Genomic DNA, 20,105 nt, shown 5'->3' with positions numbered 1-20,105 from the left:
CACAACTAAAATAAAAGACCACAATTGTTCCTACATGAGCAAGGCAAAGGAAAATTTTACAGAAACTCAGAGGATTTTGTATTTAGGGAAAATGACAGTTTTGCTGTTGTTTTATTTTTGTTTTATTTTGGTGCTGTCATGAAGTTTCTGGTAGAAGACATCACTGTGCAGAAGATAGGTACAAAAGACATCTGCGTACTCTTTCTATCTCTTTACATATGTACTCTTGACTACATGTACAGTAGTTATTACCCAGGATTAAGAGTCAATGGTTAAGGCGGCGGACTTGGTCCGTGGTTAGAGCGTCCGTCTACCACATGGGAGGTCTGCAGTTCAAACCCTGGGCCTCACTGACCTGTGTGGAGCTGGCCCATGCACAGTGCTGATGTGCACAAGGAGTGCCCTGCCACACAGGGGTGTCCCCTGCATAGAGGAGCCCCACGTGCAAGGAGTGCTCCCCGTAAGGAGAGCCACCCAGCGTGCAAGAAAGTGCAGCCTGCCCAGGAATGACACCGCACACACAGAGAGCTGACACAGCAAGATGATGCTACAAAAAGAGACACAGATTCCCGTGCCGCTGACAACAACATAAGTGGACAAAGAAGAAGACGCAGCAAATAGACAAAGAACAGACAACTGGGGTGAGGGGGGGAGGGGAGAAAAATAAATAAATAATCTTTAAAAAAAAAAAAAAGAGTCAATGGTTAAATGTCAGCTGGCAGACCAATGCATTAACTAAAGGAGGGGGGAAAAATCACCCTAGGAATGACTAAGATAAAATCAACTGGCAAAGAATTGAATCAAGTCGGCCTCTGCTAAGATGTTTATGACATAGACATCTGCCAACTGTCAGCATTTTCTGCTTAAGAGCAGCATTTTTTCCACTTCGCTCTTTGAAGAAAATTTCCCAATGCCTGCTTAGAAGACATTGAATCTTACATTACTTTCTGTTGATAGTAAAAATCCACAGCCTCCCTAGCAATTTGATTAAGGCACATATTTTTGTGACCAAAACACATGTACCCTCTGAACACAATAATGCTTTCAAAAACAGAATAAGTTTCACAAGTTCTTCCAACAATCCCATTGTTTTGGATTCACAAGCTGGAAGACCGTACATTTCTGCATTACATTTTCTGAATTTCCACAAGTTGGGTCTAAAGGCTCATTCTTCATACTCCCACTATTTATTACCCAATGCCCTTTCCAAGGAAACCAAGATAGGCTTTATCAAAGCAGATGCATTATTTGAGTGCATTAAGACAACAAAACTGGATCTTATCTCTGCCCACTACTTTTCCTTGTTCCCCAGGCTGCAAACCTCTGCTAACCCTGGGATAAAAAAGCCGAGTGGTAAAAGGGACTGGGTGAACCTCTTATCTCAACCCAAAACGCTGGAATCTGGGAGTGTCAGCTAAATGAATCTCAGATCCTGCTAAAAGGATGAAGTGAGCATGTAGTCACTTTGTTCCGCTTTTCATAAACATGGGAAAGGGGAGGCATGGCTTGAAGAAAATTAAATAATGAACTTAGATACTGAAAGAAAGAAAAAAATTTCCAGCCCACTTTTCAAAAAGGAAAACGTCATAATGTGTATCAACCGTTCAAAGCTTCCATGACCTTTGCAACTGCCTCACTCACTCATCAGGACCTAGAAATGCAGGCCCAATTTGAAAATGTCTGGGCCCAAGAACCAACTCACTTATCACTCACTGACTTCTCAACAAGCAGCAAGTGCCTTCAACCAGGACAATCTAGACACCCAAACGTGATGCAGCAAAAGCTATTCGGAACTAAAATAATTCAGGACTGAATGATTTTAAGATTGCTTGTGCAGAAAAAATAATTTTTTAAGTGTATAATACTTTTAAATTTATTTATTTATTCCTATTTCTATTTTTGGCTTTCCAAGAGCATAAGAGGTTACATGTATTAAGTACTTAGATTGTGTTAGAAACTCTTTAAATGCATTCTCTCGTCGTTCCTTACAAAGAACTCAACACAGCTGTATTCATGTCCATTCCTCAGATGAGGAAACTGAGCCTTAAAAAGGTTAAGCAACATGCCCAAAGCCACACAACGGCACACCTAAACTCTGAACCCAAGATTGTGCTCTTAACCCAGGATTAATGTATATAATATACCATGATTAGCAACTGGTTCTAAAAACAGCTATGACTCCTCCAAATTGCCCTTGGGGTTCAACAAATTTTACTGACAAAATTAATGATTATCCTTTTTTTCAACAACCTTTGTTCCTGCATATGAAAACGCACACACCCAGCTTTGCTTCTGACTAGCAATAAGCACAATACCTCCATGGCACCAACTTCAAAGCAGTGCTAATATTCAAAAGTGCCTTCCTCTTCAAAGACTTTCCATCACGGCAGGACAAAATCCAATTCCAAAACGGTTTTGACCAGCAACTGCATTGTGCCAGATGCCCCACTATCTTCAGCAAGTCACCCTGCCTCCAGGCAGCGCCACCTCCCACCTCCCTCTTGCAGCTGTGCACACAAGCTTTATTAGACCACAGGGCCCAGTTTTGCTTTCTGGCCAAGAGATAAGAAAAGCATTGTTTATTAAGATACTATCCTCAGTAAGGAAATCTCTGATCCACTCCAGAAATCTGGAAGTGCATTTTTTAATTAATAAAAACTCAACACAGTTTTACTCACTTCCAAGACATTCCAAAACCAGCGATTAAACTGTACTTCAGTCACAGGATAAGGCTTACCCAGCAAATTGTATGCTCAAGCCCTGTAGCTTAATTAAGACCTTCAAGTAGGGATTGTTTTGCTTCAGAGTATCAACTGTGTATATAAATTTAAAAAGAGAGCAATTATGCTAACATTCATGTGAGTGCTTCCTTATTGTAACTTCTCCTGAGAAGAAATGAGGTCACAGAACCTTCTAAAACAAATCACTGAAAGACCTTGGCCCACTCCAGGCACTGCAGAGAAGGTTTTAAACATGAGTTTTTGGCCCGGCACTCCTAAAAGATTCACACAGTCAAGTTACTTTTTAATCTGTATACACCATGTGTCTAATTGGAGTTGCCCACTGATCGAACCTCCAGGCTATTCAGGTAGGGCTCAAGAGGGCGAGGAGGGACACACAGGGGCCAGAACAGCCCACCACTTAGTTTACAGTCTACTCCACCACCTAGGTGTGTTTCCACTCATGTTCTACTAATGCCTTAAGCTAGGTATCACTGGCATTTTAAAAACGTTTCTGAAATGCCTCACTCATCCACACGCTGTTTGGGTACCACAGCTCGGTTGACATCTAGACAATTTCTCTTCTCTCTTGGTATCACAATACAGCAACAGAGGTGGCAACTTTTCTAATGTTTTATGGGCTATTTCAGAGTAACTCCAAGGAGCGACGCCAAAAGGTTGCCACAGTTCAGAACAAAATAGTCTCTGGTTCACCGCAGGCTCTTTTTTCATCTTAAGCAAACAGAAGCTTTTTCACTGACGGAAATTCACCAAGACTGCTACAGTCCAATTGACTAGTGATGCTCCATCTTCATCAGCTACGATGAGAATCCCACAATCAAGTCTATTCATCCAACTCTTGAAATTAGAGTTTTGCTTTGCAATGTTGACCTATTTAATAGTCCTCCCCTCTGGCCCCCACCACATGAATGTTCTGATTTTAAGCCAATCTTTTACTGCAAAGGTGAATAATTAAGAGCTTCTTGCCCTTGTTTTGGCATCTTGTTTCCCCCTCACTGAAAACCAAATTAGCAACCCTGAATTAGGAAACTCTGACCTTAACCAGGCTAGAGGACAGTGCACTTCTTTTGAGTTATATAATATTCTAACCAGTTTCCTTTAAAATTTGCATGGTTCTTTTTTTTCTTCACTTTTTATTGTAGTAACATATATACAATTCAAACGTTTGCATTTTAACCACTTTCAACTATACAATTCAGTGGTATCAATTATATCCACAATGTTGTGCTACTATTACCATCATCCACTACTGAAATTTTTTTAACATCCCAAACAGAAACCCGTACCCATTGAGCAAGAACTCTGCTCCATCCCCCCAATTCCACAGGGCCCCTGTTAACCTATAATCTACTTTCTGTCTCTATGAATTTGCTTATTCTAATTATTTCCTATAAGTGAAATCATACAATATCGATCCTTTTGTGGCCGGGCATCTTTCACTTAACATGATGGCTTCAAGGTTCACCCACTTTGTAAAATATATCAGGACTTCACTCCTTTTTATGGCTGAATAACATTCTATAGTATGTACATAGCACATTTTGTTTATCCATTCATCTGTTGATGGATACTTGGGTTGCTTCTACCTTTTGGCTATTATTATGAATAATGCTGCTAGTGTGCTGAAAGACACAATTCAATAACAGCCTAATAGCAAAGGATAGGAACAGATCACAGAAAAAGTAATACAAATGACTCAGAGATTCATGAAAAGATGTTCAACCTGCTAAAAGAATGCAAATTAAAGCCACATGAGATACTATTTTTCTCTTATCAGACTGACAGAGATCAATGTGTTTTACAATATACCATGTTGGTAGAATGTAGAGAAACAGGTACTTTTTAATATGTTGCTGGTGGTAGTATCTATTAGCACAGCTTCCATGGAAAGCATTTTGGCAATATTGATCACAATTACAAATCACATAACCTTTCACTCAGTAATTGCACATTTAGGATTTTTTCACTTATGAGCAAAATAGTGTATGTACAAAATTATCCCTTGTAGCATTGTTGGAAATAAAATCATTAGGAAACTGAATAAACAAAATATGGTGCATCCAGAAAAAGCAATACTATGCTGTTTGAAGAAATATAATAGGAAAAACAGTATCTATGTTGAGGAATTTTCAAGATGTATAGTTACGTGAAAAAAGTATGTAATTATTTGTGATTTCAGAAGAGGGGGAGAATATTTTTTATATATACATATAATGCACAGAACACCTCTGGAAGAGGGTGCACTGTTGCCTCAGAAGGTAACCTGGTAGCAGGAACTGGGAAGCTCTCCACTAGACCCATATATAGCTTTTAAATTTTGAGCCCTTTATTACCCACTTGAAATTATTTTTTAACTCAATAAAATGGTTGTAAGATAAAACTGAAGAAATCAACCAGAAAATAGAACAAAAACAAACAAAGAAACAGAAAAAAGGAGAGAAAAAGGAGAGAAAATCACCTCAGAAGGCCAACAACTGAAAATAGGAATTCGATAAAGAGGGAAAAACTTATCAAAGATAATCCAAGAAATCTTCCAATAACTGAAAAACATACAAGTTTCTAGATAAGGCCATGGTATGTCCAGAAAAATAAATGAAAAAATGTCAGTCAGAATACCTGGAACAAAGTGAAGATTCTAAAAAGCTTTTATTTAAAAAGAGGAGGAAAAATACTGGCTTTCATACAAAGTTAGAATTTCAGGAAGAAGTCTCTTCAAAGTTCTGTGGGAAAAGGATTTCCAAACTAGAATTGTATACTTAGCCAAACCATAAAGAGTGAGGGTGAAAAAAAAAAAAAAAGACGATTCAGACACGGTAAATCTCAATAAGTTGTATCTCCCGTGCAACCTTTCTCAGAAAGTTATAGGCCAATGTCCTACCTCAAAACAAGAATCCAAGAGAGATGGATCCCAAGAAAGAGGACACCATGGGATCCAAGAAAGAGAACTGAAGAGAACCTGTGGGAAGATGTGGACACTTGAAGGGATGTCTTCAGGAGAAAAGAATGAAACATGACCAACCCTGAAGTGTCCAAAGACCAAAGAGGAGGGCTACACTTCAGATTGGGGTTGATCAGTGAGAGGCACAAAGAGTTAACAAAACAATTACTAACTCTGGGTGAGAAAAAGCTGTATGAAGAAGGAAATGCTGTCATTATAAATTACATGTCTCAGTTGTGAATTATTTTCAATCACAATAATATGAACATGATATGTTAATCAAATGAAAAACTGTATTTATATCAGGAGGGTGTAAGAAGAGAAGCACTGAGGGTGGTATGAGATATCTTCAACTTCCACAGTGTGAAGACAGTAAGTAAATACAAAATTGGATTTTTTAAAAATCAAAAAATGCTAGTTACAGCATGCATTCTCAAAATACTGATGTTTTCATAGGTTTAAGCCAGTCAAATTTTCTCATGCTTCAGCATTAGAAGAAAGGAAAAGTCATTTGACAGCAGTTAGCTCTGAGGTAAAAGAATCAGGGATAGGAAGGGAGGGGCAGAGAGCCAGGCCTTATCGAACTTGACTTTCTTTTTTTTTTTAACAGCTTTGAGATATAATTCATATAAAGTTCACCCATTTAAAGTGTACTATTAATGGTTTTTGGAATATTCAGAGTTGTGCAGCCATCGCCACAATCTAATTTTAGAACATTTCATCACCCCAAAAAGAAACCCGTATCATTAGTAGTTACTCCCCTTTCCTCCCCAACCCACCCAGCCCTAGGAAACCACTAATTGACTTTCTGTCACTATAAGATTTGCCTATTCCAGACATTTTACATAAGTGGAATCATAACACTGTGTGGCCTTTCATAACTGGCTTCTTCCTTTTTAAACTTTCTTTTTAAACTGTAACATATACATAACATAAAGTGTACTATTTTAACCTTTTTTTTAAAAAGATTTATTTATTTATTTATTTCCCCCACCCCCCCCCCCCCACCCCGGTTGTCTGTTCTCTGTGTCTATTTGCTGCATCTTCTTTGTCCACTTCTGTTGTTGTCAGCGGCATGGGAATCTGTGTTTCTTTTTGTTGCGTCATCTTGTTATGTCAGCTCTCCGTGTGTGCGGCGCCATTCCTGGGCAGGCTGCACTTTCTTTCGCGCTGGGCGGCTCTCCTTACGGGGCGCACTCCTTGCGCGTGGGGATCCCCTACGCGGGGACACCCCTGCGTGGCAGGGCACTCCTTGCATCAGCACTGCGCATGGACCAGCTGCACACGGGTCAAGGAGGCCCGGGGTTTGAACCATGGACCTCCCATGTGGTAGATGGATGCCCTAACCACTGGGCCTAGTCCTCTTCCCATATTTTAACCATTTTTAAGTGTACAATTTAGTGGCATTAATTACATTTACAATGTTGTACTACCATTACCACCATCCATTAGCACAACTTTTGCAAAAAGAAATTCTGTACCCATTAACGATTTTAATTTTTCAAGTATAATAAGCACACATGTATAAAGCATTGTTAAACTTTTTCATACAGCCAACATTCAAGGCTCTTTCACACATGAGAACCAATGTTGGTCTTATCTGCACTGCCACCATAATAAAAAGTCACATTTCAAACAGCAATCTTAGAACGGTCTAGGGTTTTCTGGTCTACTGCTGCCAACCCACTCCTAGTGGTGAGATGGGTAACATAGTCTTCACTAGCTGTCCCATTCATTGGAAGAAATGCCCCAGGCCCAATGCCAGGATGCTAACAATCCTTAAAGACAGAAGGGGTTTTCAGGTTTTTCTCATTAACTTTGTAATTTTTACAATTTTAAGAGAATGAAAGTTACAACATAAAATGAGTACCTTTCCAACAACCCATTCGTGGGAGATGGAGCTAGGAATATGTATAGGTTTGAAAAGAGAACACTTGATTAAAAGTAACAGGAAGAAGAAATGAAACTAATTTATAAGAATCAATGTCTTGTGCTTGCTTCAGCAGCACATATACTAAAATTGGAACAATACAGAGATTAGGGTTTGCCCCTGTGCAAGGATGACACGCAAATCTGTGAAGCATTCCATATTTTTTCTGTACGGAAATAGTGATATTCTTTTTTTTTTTTTTTTTTTTTACTTTTATTTAAAAAAATTTTTTTTCGGGTGAGTTAGGCCAGGATTTTATTCAGGTAGGGAGGGCAATGAAATGGGAGAAAACAACAGAAATAACAGAGCAGGGGTCCCAGGTTGAGCAAGGGGAAGCAAAGGGGTGAAGAGGGCTAATTTACAAGCTATAATTCCCCATTATAGATTATAAATCCCCAGGGTTACTTGTGTGGCCACATGGCAGAGGAAAAATGAAAATGGTGGTGCACAGAGGGCAGGACGGGTCCACCGACAAGAGTAAAGCGAGAGAAAGCCTTTTTTTTTTTTTTTTAAATCAATGTCTTTAGACAATCAGATTTTAAAAACAAACAGAAACTACTGATCCTCAAGGTGAAAATCTGTGTAGTTTCTAAGGAGTAACCACAAAACCCCAATTTCAGCATTAGAGGAGAAACAGTAGCCCCGAGAGAATGGAAACCGTCACAACCTATTGTGGCTTAGGTCACAGTGCAAATATCCTATCACCACACACTTGCTTAAATATAGTCATTCATTTAAATCTGGCCAATGCAGAATTATGAAATTCTACTAAATTTTTTAAGCATCTAAGTAACAGAACTGTGTTACATTTGCACAAACTCAAAAAAGATTTCTCCAAAATTTTCAAGCAAAATTGAAGTTCCAGGAAGATGCTTATCCTATGGCTATTCTAAAACTATATCCATTTTAAAAGTATGCTACGACACCAGCTCTACCTCCAGACTTAACGTCATAGCATTAATGTAATCCTTTCAACTTTCAGCTAACAATTACTTTTATTGAACTGAGGCAAGAAATACTTCAAAGGATTTCAGAAATTAGGGTCCTTGGGTTTAAGAAGCAAGAATTTGGGATTGTGTAGCCAAGGACGTAGACAACAGTAGTTTACAAGTATATTAACACTAGTATAAGTGTAACTCAATCTAACAAAAGCCTACAGAGAGACAGCATATCCAAAATTGCTGTTTCATTGAAAGTAGCCTAACTACGTAAAACAAGGTGCTGAGCTAGCTGAAGCTCAAAAGAAAAAAAAGCATAAACTAAAGCAAACAAATCTCTACAATAAACTACTCCTTTGTAGACTGGATTGGAATTCTTATACACCATTTTCTTCTAAAAGTTATACGAATGGTCTAACAATAAAAGGCACAGTTGTTTTGTTTTTAAATAAATAAATTAAAAGAACTATAGAATAGCAGTCAAACTTGAAGTCTGGGAAGAAGGGAAAAGCAGGGAGGGCTTTAATTATTTCATCAATGTGTTAAAGCCAAGAATCACTTTTTTTGAGCATAAAAACTTGATTCCTGGCATCCTAGCAGCCAAAGCAAAAAGAGAAATATGATGAGTCATTTCATTACTAAGGGAAACTTCCATTACTAAGGGAAAAAAAATAAAGAAAAATAAGACCTTTAATTCATAAATGTTCTCCTGACAGTGAACTGAAACATCCACTTCCTCATATGAGGGATACTGAACACAACAGCAAATCTTCATCAGCAGTTCATTCAAAGACAAATACGACTATAAACCTTTTATTTTCCACGCTCTGTTCTGGGAACTTCGGATACATCAACCAACAAGTCAGATAAAGATCCCTGCCCTGGGGAAAAACACTCTACTCGGAGCAGGTGGACAGCAAACTTTACAGGACAATTATATAATGTGTTAAAAAAGTGACTTGTGGGAAGCGGACTTGGCCCAGCGGTTAGGGCGTCCGTCTACCACATGGGAGGTCCCCGGTTCAAACCCCGGGCCTCCTTGACCCATGTGGAGCTGGCCCATGCACAGTGCTGATGTGTGCAAGGAGTGCTGTGCCACGCAAGGGTGTCCCCCACGTAGGGGAGTCCCATGCACAAGGAACGCGCCCCGTAAGGAGAGCCACCCAGCGCGAAAGAAAGTGCAGCCTGCCTAAGAATGGTGCCACCCATACGGAGAATTGACACAAGAAGATGACACAGCAAAAAGAAAAAAACACAGATTCCTGTGCCGCTGACAACAACAGAAGTGGACAAAGAAGATGCAGCAAATAGACACAGAGAACAGACAACTGGGGGCGGGGGGAGAGAAATAAATAAATAAATATTTTTTAATTAAAAGAAAAAAAGTGACTTGTGCTGGGGGGAGGGGGGAGAAAAAGTTGAGCCAGATAAGAAGGATCAGGAGTGCCAGAAGGCAGTTTATATTTTGAAGGTATTTTCAAAATATAATAAAGGCAGTTTATATTTTCAAGGTATTAAGACAGTGCCAAGCCAGAAAGGACTGGAAAGGCCTCACGGAGACAAGAAAAGCACGTCACGCAGAGGAAGCAGTCAGTGCAAAGGCCCTGAAGGAACGTGCTGGCACATTTGAGGAAGGGCAGGGAGGCTAGAGTGGCTGCTGCGGAGCACAGGGGCGGGACGAGAACAGGGGAGGAGGTAAACAGGGGAGGAGGAGAACAGGGGAGGAGGTCAGAGGGTAACAAGGGGCCAGGCAAGAGTCTGCTTCCCTGTAAAAACGTTTCCTCTTACAGACAGAGAGAGCCGCCGCAGGGCTTGAGCAGAGGAGTGATACGCTCTTGTTTTTAAAAGATCACTGTTGAGACTGGACTATGAGGACAGAAGCAGGAGACCAGCTACAAGGTTAGCACTGTAACTCAAGGGAGAGAACATGGTGGCAGTGGGACTGGGAAGCAGGCAGGTTCCAGACATCAATGAGATTTGCTAATGAATGGACTGGATGTGGAGTTTGAGAGAAAGAAGAATGAAGGATGACAACAGAGTTTTAGGTTTTGCCAAGACAGACACGACTGTGGGAAGAACAAGTTTGGAGGGAAATGAGGAATTCCACCTTGGCCAGGCTGAGTTTGAGGTGGCTTTCAGACACCCAGCAAGAAATGTGAGGAGGTGGTTGGAAATATGATGGGGGAGTTCTGGAGAGAAGTCAGAGCTGGAGATATAAATGTGGGAATCATGTGCACATCCACAGTATCTAAAGCTCCAAGTTAGAAAAGGGCACCAGGGCCGCTGAGTTTCCATAGAAAAGATAAGTTCAAGGACTGAGGCCTGGGCTCTCCAAAAATCAAGGCAGAAGGGGAGACAAGGAAAATGAGAAGGGATGGCCAGTGAGCAAAGAGGAGAACAGGGATGTGTAGAAAAAATTTAATATGATCATGTTTCATATTACCCATTAATAAAAGCAAAAAGCATAACATTAAGGCAAAGCTTAAGGAAAGCATTTCTATGGGAAGCTACAGCACAGCAGTCCAGGCATTCACCTTATAACCAATTCTGGCATGATTACCACAATCTCTCCCAAGGGGAGCAGCAGGTGAAGCCAGGGCAGGCCAGAGGCTGGGAGTCAGGACAGCGCAGGCAGGCACAAGGCTAGATGAAGGAACAAATGCAGAATCTGGCTTAGATACCGAAGTATCCCATCAGAATATGCCAGCTCCAAACCCGAAATTCAATGCTAGGTCCCTTCCTGTTCTGTCCCTGCAGAAGTGCCCATTACGGCATTTGTCTTCTTCCAGTTCGATCCTACACGAGGTCCTGGGCCTTGAGGAGAGGCCCCATGGCACAATGAGCAAATGTCCTTCCTCATTAGCAAGAGGGTCCAGAAAGCATCTCTCATCCAAAGTCTGAGTTCTGGGGACAGAGACCCCTGAATCCCCTAAGCATACACATCTGCTTGTGAAAACAAAAAGAGGAGAAAAAAAGAACACAGAAAAGAGTGTCTGGAGTACTGGACTAAGTACAGAGGTGTGGGGTGGGTAAAATTCATATATAAGTAGAATCTTCTTGAAACTTTGAACTCCACTGAGTAAGCATACTGTTGTATGCGAACGTATACACAACCCTATTCCAAAAAGGACCTGAGGCAACTTCCAAAGCTACACCTAACTATATTTTACCTTAATTTCAAAATAGAAAAATATTAAAATTAGGATGAGAAAACATAATGGAATAGTAAAATTAAGCATAAAGACGTTAATAAAAATGACTACCATGAAGTTCTACTGCTTGTGTGGTTTTTTTAAACAGCGGATTACAAATTTGGTCAAGCAATGAGGAAATCTCAATTTCTTTAAAGATTCACGTTGTTCAATAAACCAGATATATTTCCCAAGAAAAGTTCCAGCACTTCCCACCCAATTTGACACCTCAGGAAATTTTTCTTGTGGATCTTAAAAAAAAAAAAAAAAGATGCTGAGAGATGCAAAATAGGTGGCCATCTTCATAACATAGATCACAATGTGAATTTCCAGTGGCTGTTTGTTAAACTATTTCCTATCCCTCTATAATATATCTGGAGAATATAATATATGGTAATTATAATTTTAAAGATTAGAGGGAAGAAAAAGTACAGCATTCTAAGTACCAATATTTTGATGGCCCTGGAGTAACATCCCTTAGGGTTTCATGAATGAACACTATTTCTCGAAAATGAGTTTTCATCAAGGAAGGGAGAAGGAAGCTTAGGAAGAACCCAGTGTGCAGCATTCTATGATGCAAGCAAGGGCTGGTCCATCTACTTTAAAATCCAACCAATCAGAGGAGATTATAATATTCTCATAAAAACAGAGAAGCTGTCCAAGACTCTCGCCTAAATAGGTGGCCATCTTCGTAACACAGGGCATGAGGGTCAACCCACAGGAATGGCCAAGAACTCCCCCAGAAAAGTTTTGAGTCTCTCCAACATGTAGTTGATGATAGTCATTCAAGGCACTAAAAGTTCTGCACCTCACAGGAAGCATAATTAGCATTTGCCATCTTTCTTCAAAAGGATTCTGATTTAGTGCTTTTTAAGCAATAAGACAGAAATTTCCTAATAAGGATATTAGCAAGAGCTCACCAATCTCACTTTTGAAAGAATACCAGGGCAGATTTACCAAGGCCCTAATAAATTTTACTTTTGCCAAAAAGCTCCACCGTTAGCATTCTTCTGGGCAACCCCATCTGACTTTAATATTGCTGCCAAAATCGTATTTTCAGGCAATTAAAAAAAAAAAACCAACTGGCCCGCTAAGACAGGGGTTCTTAACCAAGGGGTTTGTGGAAATCTTTCGGGGGTCTATGAGCTTGATTTGAAAAAAAAATCTACTTATTATCTTTATTTTTTCTACCTCTAACTGAAATCTAGCATTTCCTTCACTTATAAATGTTACCCAACAAATAAATTACAGTAGTATTCATTTCACCTGACTGGCAAAGGGGTCCATGGAACAAATAAGGTAAAGAACCTCTGTTCTAAGATCAGGAATGAGACAAGGATGCCCACTGTCACCACTGTTAGTCAATATTGTGCTATAAGTTCTAGCTAGAGCAATCAGACAAGAAAAAATTAAAAATAAAAAGCATCCAAATAGGAAAAGAGGACGTAAAACTATCACTATTCACAGATGACATGACATGATCTTATATTTAGAAAATTCTGAAATCTCTATTACAAAGCTAGTTGATTTAATAAATGAGTTCATCAAAGTGGCAGGATATAAGATCAACATGCAAATATCCCATAATGTTTCTGTTATACTAGTATGGAGCAATCTGAGGAGGAAATCAGGGGGAAAAATTCCATTTACAATAGCAACCAAAAGACTCAATTTAACCAAAGAAGTACAGGACCTATATGCAGCAAACTACAAAACAATGCTAAAAGAAACCAATGAAGACCTAAACAAATGGAAAGACATTCCATGTTTATGGATTGAAAGACTAAATGTCATGAAGATGTCAATCCTACCCAAACTGATTTACAGATTCAATGTAATACCAATCAAAATTCCAACAGCCTACTTTACAGAAATAAAAGAGGCAATCAACAAATGTACTTGGAAGGGAAAGTGTGCCCAAATAGTCAAAAACATTCTAAAAAAGAGCACTGTGGGAGGACTTTCACTGCCTGACCTTGAAACATACTCAAAGCTACAGTGGTTAAAACAGCATGGTGTTAGCATAAAGACAGATACATTGATCAATGGACTAGAATTGAGAGTCCAGAAATAAACCTTCACCTCTATGACCAAATGGTTTTTGACAAACCTACCAAGTCCATGTTAACAGGAAAAAACATTCTCTACAACAAATGGTGCTGGGAGAACAGGATCCATAACCAAAAGAATGAAAGAAGACATCTATCTCCCTCTCTATATAAGAATAAATTAAAAATGGATCAAAGGGGAGCAGGTATAGCTCAATGGTTGAGTACTTGCTACCCACATATGAGGTCCTGGGTTCAATTCCCAGTTCCTCCTTAAAAAAAAAAAAAAAAAAAAGGATCAAAGACCTAAATAAATATAAAAGCCAGGACCATAAAACTACTAGATGAAAAGATAGGGGAACATTTTCAAGACATTGGAACGTGGTGGTTTCTTGGCTCTTATACACAAAGAACAAACAACAAAAGAAAAAAATAGATACATGGGACCTCCTCAAAATTAAACACTTTAGTACCTTAAAAGGATTTTTTCAAAAGGGTGAAAAGGCAGTCAATTCAATGGGAGAAAATATTTGGAAATCACATATCTGATAAGGGTTTCACATTCACGAAATATAAAGAGATGCTACAAGATAAAAAGACAACCCAATTAAAAAATGGGGGGAAGCGGACTTGGCCCAATGGATAGAGCATCCACCTACCAAATGGGAGATCTGCGGTTCAAACCCCAGGCCTCCTTGACCTGTGAAGAGCTGGTCCATGTGCAGTGCTGATGCGCGCAAAGAGTGCCGTGCCACGCAGGGGTGTCCCCGACATGGAGGAGCCCCATGCACAAGGAGTGTGCCTCATAGGGAGAGCTGCCCAGTGTGAAAGAAAGTGCAGCCTGCCCAAGAATGGTGCCACACACATGGAGAGCTGACACAACAGGATGATGCAACAAAAAGAAACACAGATTCCTGGTGCCACTGATAAGGATAGAAGTGGTCACAGAAGAACACACAGCAAATGGACACAGAAAGCAGACAACCAGGGGTAGGGGAGAAGGGGAGAAAAATAAAAAGATTAAAAATTTTTTTAAAAAAGGGCAGAATCACTCTCTAAACCATACTCGGCATGTAAATGCATTATCTTCCTCCACAGCATAGGACATGACTCCCAGGGATGAGCCTCACTGGCGCCAAGGGATTACTACTAATCACTGACTGGTGATGCAAACAGAAAAAAGACCTTGAATAAAAGGGGGAAATGGTCAAGACAAATGAGTTCATATGGCTAAGAGTCTTCAAAAGAGTCAGGAGGTCATCAGAGGGGTCATGCTTACACACACCTCTGAAGGATCCCAGAGACAGCCAAAGTAGATACAACCCCAGGTACTGGTACTCCTGAGGGCTATGGAGACACACGGGTTCTACGGTCATGGCAGTTGGCTCTGGAGTTCAGTACCTTGTCAGTGGGCCCCACTATGGAATTTGTATTCCTGAATATGATGGAGTTGGACTCAGATGTGACCTTTCTACACATGCCTCTTCTGCCACTTTTACTGAACCTGTGGTTGGCACTGGGTTTGGTGTATGCTCAAAAGACTTGAATCTCTTGGATGGCCATGTGCCAGCTGGGCCCTGAGTCTCAGCAGAGTTGCAATTCCTAATCACCAGTTTGTTGGGACTTACCAAGATCAACTAACAGGGACTGAAGATGGTCAATCACCACAACAGGGAACCAAGAGAGTCTACAACTGCAAGCAGGAGAGTTCATCCATCAACCATGTGAGATCTAAGCCCCCTCTTGACATAGAGGTGGAGTGGACATCACCATCCTGGGACCCAAAGGATGGGGAATAAAATATGGATTACAGTGGACTTACTGGTATTCTACTAGGGAACTATTGTGACTAGTACTGGGAGAAACTGTAGCATTGATGTGGAGAAAGTGGCCACAGTAGTTGCTGAGGGTAGGAAGAGGGAAGAAGAGATGTGATATAGGGGCATTTTTGGAACTTGGAGTTGTCCTAAACAATATTGCAGGGACAGATGCTTGACATTACATATTCTGCCATAACCCACTGAATGTACTGGGGGAGAGTGTAAACTACAATGTGAACTATAATCCACATGGTGCAGCAGTGCTCCAAGATGTATTCACCAAATGCAATGGATGTGCCGCAGTGGTGAAGGAGGTTGTTGATGTGGAAGAAGTAGGAGTGTGGGAGATAGGGTATGTGGGAACCTCTTATATTTTTTAATGTAATATTTTTTGTGATCTATGAATCTTCAAAAAAATACAATAAAAAATGAAAAAAAAAAATGGGCAGAAGACTTGAATAGACGTTTGTCCAAAGAAGAAACATAAATGGTGAAAAAACACATGAAAAAATGTTCAACATCACTAGCAATTAGAGAACTGCAAATCAAAGCTACAATGAGATATCATTTCATACCTATTAGAATGGCCACTATTAAAAAGACAGAACTACAAGTGATGGAGAGGATGTGGAGAGATAGGAACACTTTTTCGCTGTTGGTAGGAATGTCAAATGGTACAACCACTGTGGAGGACTGTTGGGCAGTTCCAAAAAAAGTTGAATATAGATTTGCCACACAACCCAGCAATACCATGCCTGGGTATATACTCATCAGAACTGAGAGCAGTGACACAAACAGACATCTGCACACCGATGTTCAAAGTGGCATTATTCATGATTGCCAAAAGCTGGACACAACCCAGGTGTACATCAACCAATGGATGGATAAAGAAACTGTGGTATATACACACAATGGAATATTATACAGCTATACAAAGAAATGAAGTCATGAAGCATATGACAATGTAGATGAACCTAGAGGACATAACGTTGAATGCAGCAAGACAGACACAAAATGACAGTGTATGATTACATATTATGAACTAAATATATTGTGTGAACTCATGGAGTTAATAACTTGAATATGGGTCACCAGAAAATAGAATGAGGATAGAGAATGGAAAGCTGAGGGTTAACTTGTACTGAATTGGTAAAAAGATTATGTGTTAATCTTTGGAAATAAATAGAAAAGGTGAAAGCACAACATAATGTCTATAACTATTTGGGTATGACAGTGGTTAAAAGGGAAAGTCGGGAAACGGACTTTGGCCCAGTGGTTAGGGCATCCGTCTACAACATGGGAGGCCCGCGGTTCAAGCCCCAGGCCTCCTTGACCGGTGTGGAGCTGGCCCATGCGCAGTGCTGATGCACGCAAGGAGTGCCATGCCACACAGGGGGTCCCGCATAGGGGAGCCCCACGCGCAAGGAGTGCACCCATAAGGAGCCGCCCAGCGCGAAGGAGAGAGCAGCCTGCCCAGGAATGGCGCCGCCCACACTTCCCATGCCGCTGAGGACAACAGAAGCGGACAAAGAAACAAGAAACAAGACGCAGCAAGGAGACACAGAAAACAGACAACCGGGGGAGGGGAGGGGAATTAAATAAATAAAAATAAATCTTTAAAAAAAAAAAAAAAAAAAAGGGAAAGTCTAGGGTCATGTCTATTACCAGAAGGAAAGCTATAAAATGAAACATGGGACTGTATAGCATAGAAACCTCATGTGAAATATGAATATGGATAATATTGCATATACAAGATTGTTTTTCTTTGAAACCCAACTAATGTTATATATGTTGATGTTACAACATGTTAGTATCAGGCAAAAAAAAAAAAAAAAAAGCATTAGGATAAGGGAAAGAAACAAGACAAAAAGTACAATATATTGTATGATTGTATTTTTATAAAATGTAAATATAAATCAACTTATAAAGACAGAATTAGATTAGTGGTTATGTAAGGTTGGGGAAGGATAGAGGGATTGAGAGGTGACTGCTAAGGGGTGTGGAGTTTTTCCTTTTAGAGTAATGAAATTGCTAAAATTTTTTGTGGTAATAAATGCACAACACTGTAATTATACTAAAAGCCATTGACTGTACACTTTGGATAGTTAGTATGGTATGTGAATATAACTCAATAAAATTGCTTTTTAAAAAACCATTATTGGCTTCATAAATAAAACAAACAAACAAAAACAACAACTATTGACCAATAAGATAGGAGGAGCACATGGACAATCAAGTTATCAATAGAGTAAGAAAAGTAATTTCTTGATTTAAATACAGATCCAGATCCTTGAGAAACAATGAGAGGAAATTTACCAAAGACTGTTCTGTTTTCCATATTAGGCTGATTTCTGAAGCATAAATACCCAAATATAGGTTTAAACGTTAATTCAAAAACTGATTCTGATTCAGCATACTAGGCCTTAAACATGTCTGAATTTAAAAATTAAGTCTTCCATTGTGGTAGATTTAATTGTTGCTTCATTATTTGCTGCCTTCCCTAGAAGAGGATTACACCCGCCCATTGTCATGTGACTTACATCTCCAGAATGGCTTCCCTCCTCCACTGTTGGTAGACTTGGCCACATGACTGGCTTTAGCCAACAGAATGTGAGTGGGGGTGATATACAAGCAGAAGCTTAAAAGCCATGAATAGACTGGTCATTTCCTTTCTTACCCTGGGGTGACTCATTCAGCCTGGATCTAGAATAAAGATGACGCTTGGCACAGAGCCACAGTTGTGCAGTATGAACAAGAAATTAACATTTATTATTCTAAGCCATCAGAGCATAATCTAGTCTAAACTGAGTGATGAAACCATTTCATTTTTAAAACTGTTTTAATGTCAATAGATTAATTAACATCTGGAGCAATCTAAAGAAGCTACGGACATGAGGGTTCTTAATGCTAGTCAATTTTCTTGCTAACCATCTAGATAACAAATACAGTAAGCTGAAAATACCTTCCACCTTTTTCTAATTAACATTTTACCTTATAAATATGTGCTTTGGAGAAAAGGGGGAAATTTTAAGTTACTTGTCTGACTAACCTTTAGAAGCCCCTGATAAGAACAATGGTGGGTTAAGAGAAGACAAGGTTCAACAGCTCACCTTCCAAAGGCATGTAATTAATCTCTAACTGGTGGGTGGATAAAGCAAGAATCAAGGTTGTAAACTTAACTGGCATACCAGTCTCCTTCTGTCAGGAAAAAATGTAACGGTCTAGGACTTTATGGGATGTAGAAATCATTCCAAAATGTCCAGATTCTTTATAGCTTTTTAGTATTATTCCTTGCCTGGAAATCTTACCAATATAAGATTTAATGATGTTAATAAGTTTTTCAAATGAACAATTAAAGCACAATTTCATGAAAATAACTATATCTTTCCAACTTTTTTCCTAGAAGCCAAAGTAAAACAATAACTTCTGAAGTTAGGACTCCCCTCATGGCTGATCTGATGACAATATACTTAAATTCATTTAAAAACTCATTTCTAAGGGACAGATATTCAAAAGATAGGCCAATTTGTAGTGGGTCTTGGCAAGCTGTAAGTCCAGAGAAACTCAGAACACTTACTAGAACTAAGCTGAGAAGTTGTCATATCCAGGGGTTGTGGTGAGTGTCATTTTCAATTAGAGGGAACAAATGAAACAAAGGCGGTGAGAAGGTGCTTTGTTAAAATATCAAAGACAATGCTTAAAACCCCAGACAGGTATAAACCAAGTCAAGGTTTAGGACAATTCACAAAGAAAGAGACCACAGGGCTGCTCTGCCTTGGAAAGTCTTGAGCCTGGGTGCCCACAGTGTGTGTATCAGGAAGGCTGTTTCCCTTGCTAGGTTCAAATCAAGTTAGAAATAATATTTCCCACAGTTTGGTATAAAAAGTTACAGCTAGAAGCTGTTAATTTTCACATATTTGCAAAATTATTCCATAATCCCAAAATGACACAGACAACAGCTCCCTCTGTGATACTAGTCTGTCATGGATCTTGGTAAGACCAAAGCTGGGAGAGACTCAGCAAGCAATTAGGGTCAAGGTGCTAGAATGTTCTGTCAGGAAGCAGACCCAACAAGAGTCTGATTTGGTTGAGAGGAAATAAAGAATTCCCTGGGGACACGTCCCTAATTCAAATAGTGGCTGGAAAGGATCAGAGAAAGAAGACATTCAGCAGGAGAACATGTGGTAGAATGCCAATCATTTTCTTCCTACTCACATCTTCCCTTTAAAAAAAAAATCCACCCATCCTTAGCAGCCTTGGCTGGTCTGTTTTTTCTACATGACCCTAATCTCTCTGGCCGCTGCTTACTGGAACAGGGTATGTTCCTATTTCCATGTGAGGGGGAAGCAGGCATAGGCTAAGGCAATCAGGAGAGAGGAAGAAGGAGAGAGAGAGAGACAAACTACAAGGTATTAAAAAAAAAGGCTTGAAATGGGAGGTCATGATGAGGGCTGGGTTGCCGTTTTCCAAGTGTAAGCTAAAGCAGAGAAAGGTGGCTG

At 39.8% G+C, this 20,105-nt stretch overlaps 1 protein-coding gene and 1 non-coding gene across 19 annotated transcripts in view; one reads left to right on the top strand and one right to left on the bottom strand.

Moving 5' to 3' along the window:
- Positions 1 to 20,105, bottom strand: part of KANK1 (KN motif and ankyrin repeat domains 1) — a 236,545-nt gene that overhangs the window by 201,430 nt on the left and 15,010 nt on the right. The window lies entirely within an intron of this gene.
- On the top strand, positions 7,670 to 7,774 carry LOC111764367 (U6 spliceosomal RNA). Its single transcript, XR_002796993.1, has one exon. It is a non-coding gene; the product is annotated as a U6 spliceosomal RNA (small nuclear RNA).

This window comes from Dasypus novemcinctus, chromosome 8 (assembly GCF_030445035.2).
Source record: "Dasypus novemcinctus isolate mDasNov1 chromosome 8, mDasNov1.1.hap2, whole genome shotgun sequence".
NCBI classification, from domain to species: domain Eukaryota; kingdom Metazoa; phylum Chordata; class Mammalia; order Cingulata; family Dasypodidae; genus Dasypus; species Dasypus novemcinctus.
This window is presented reverse-complemented; position numbering and strand designations above follow the sequence as displayed.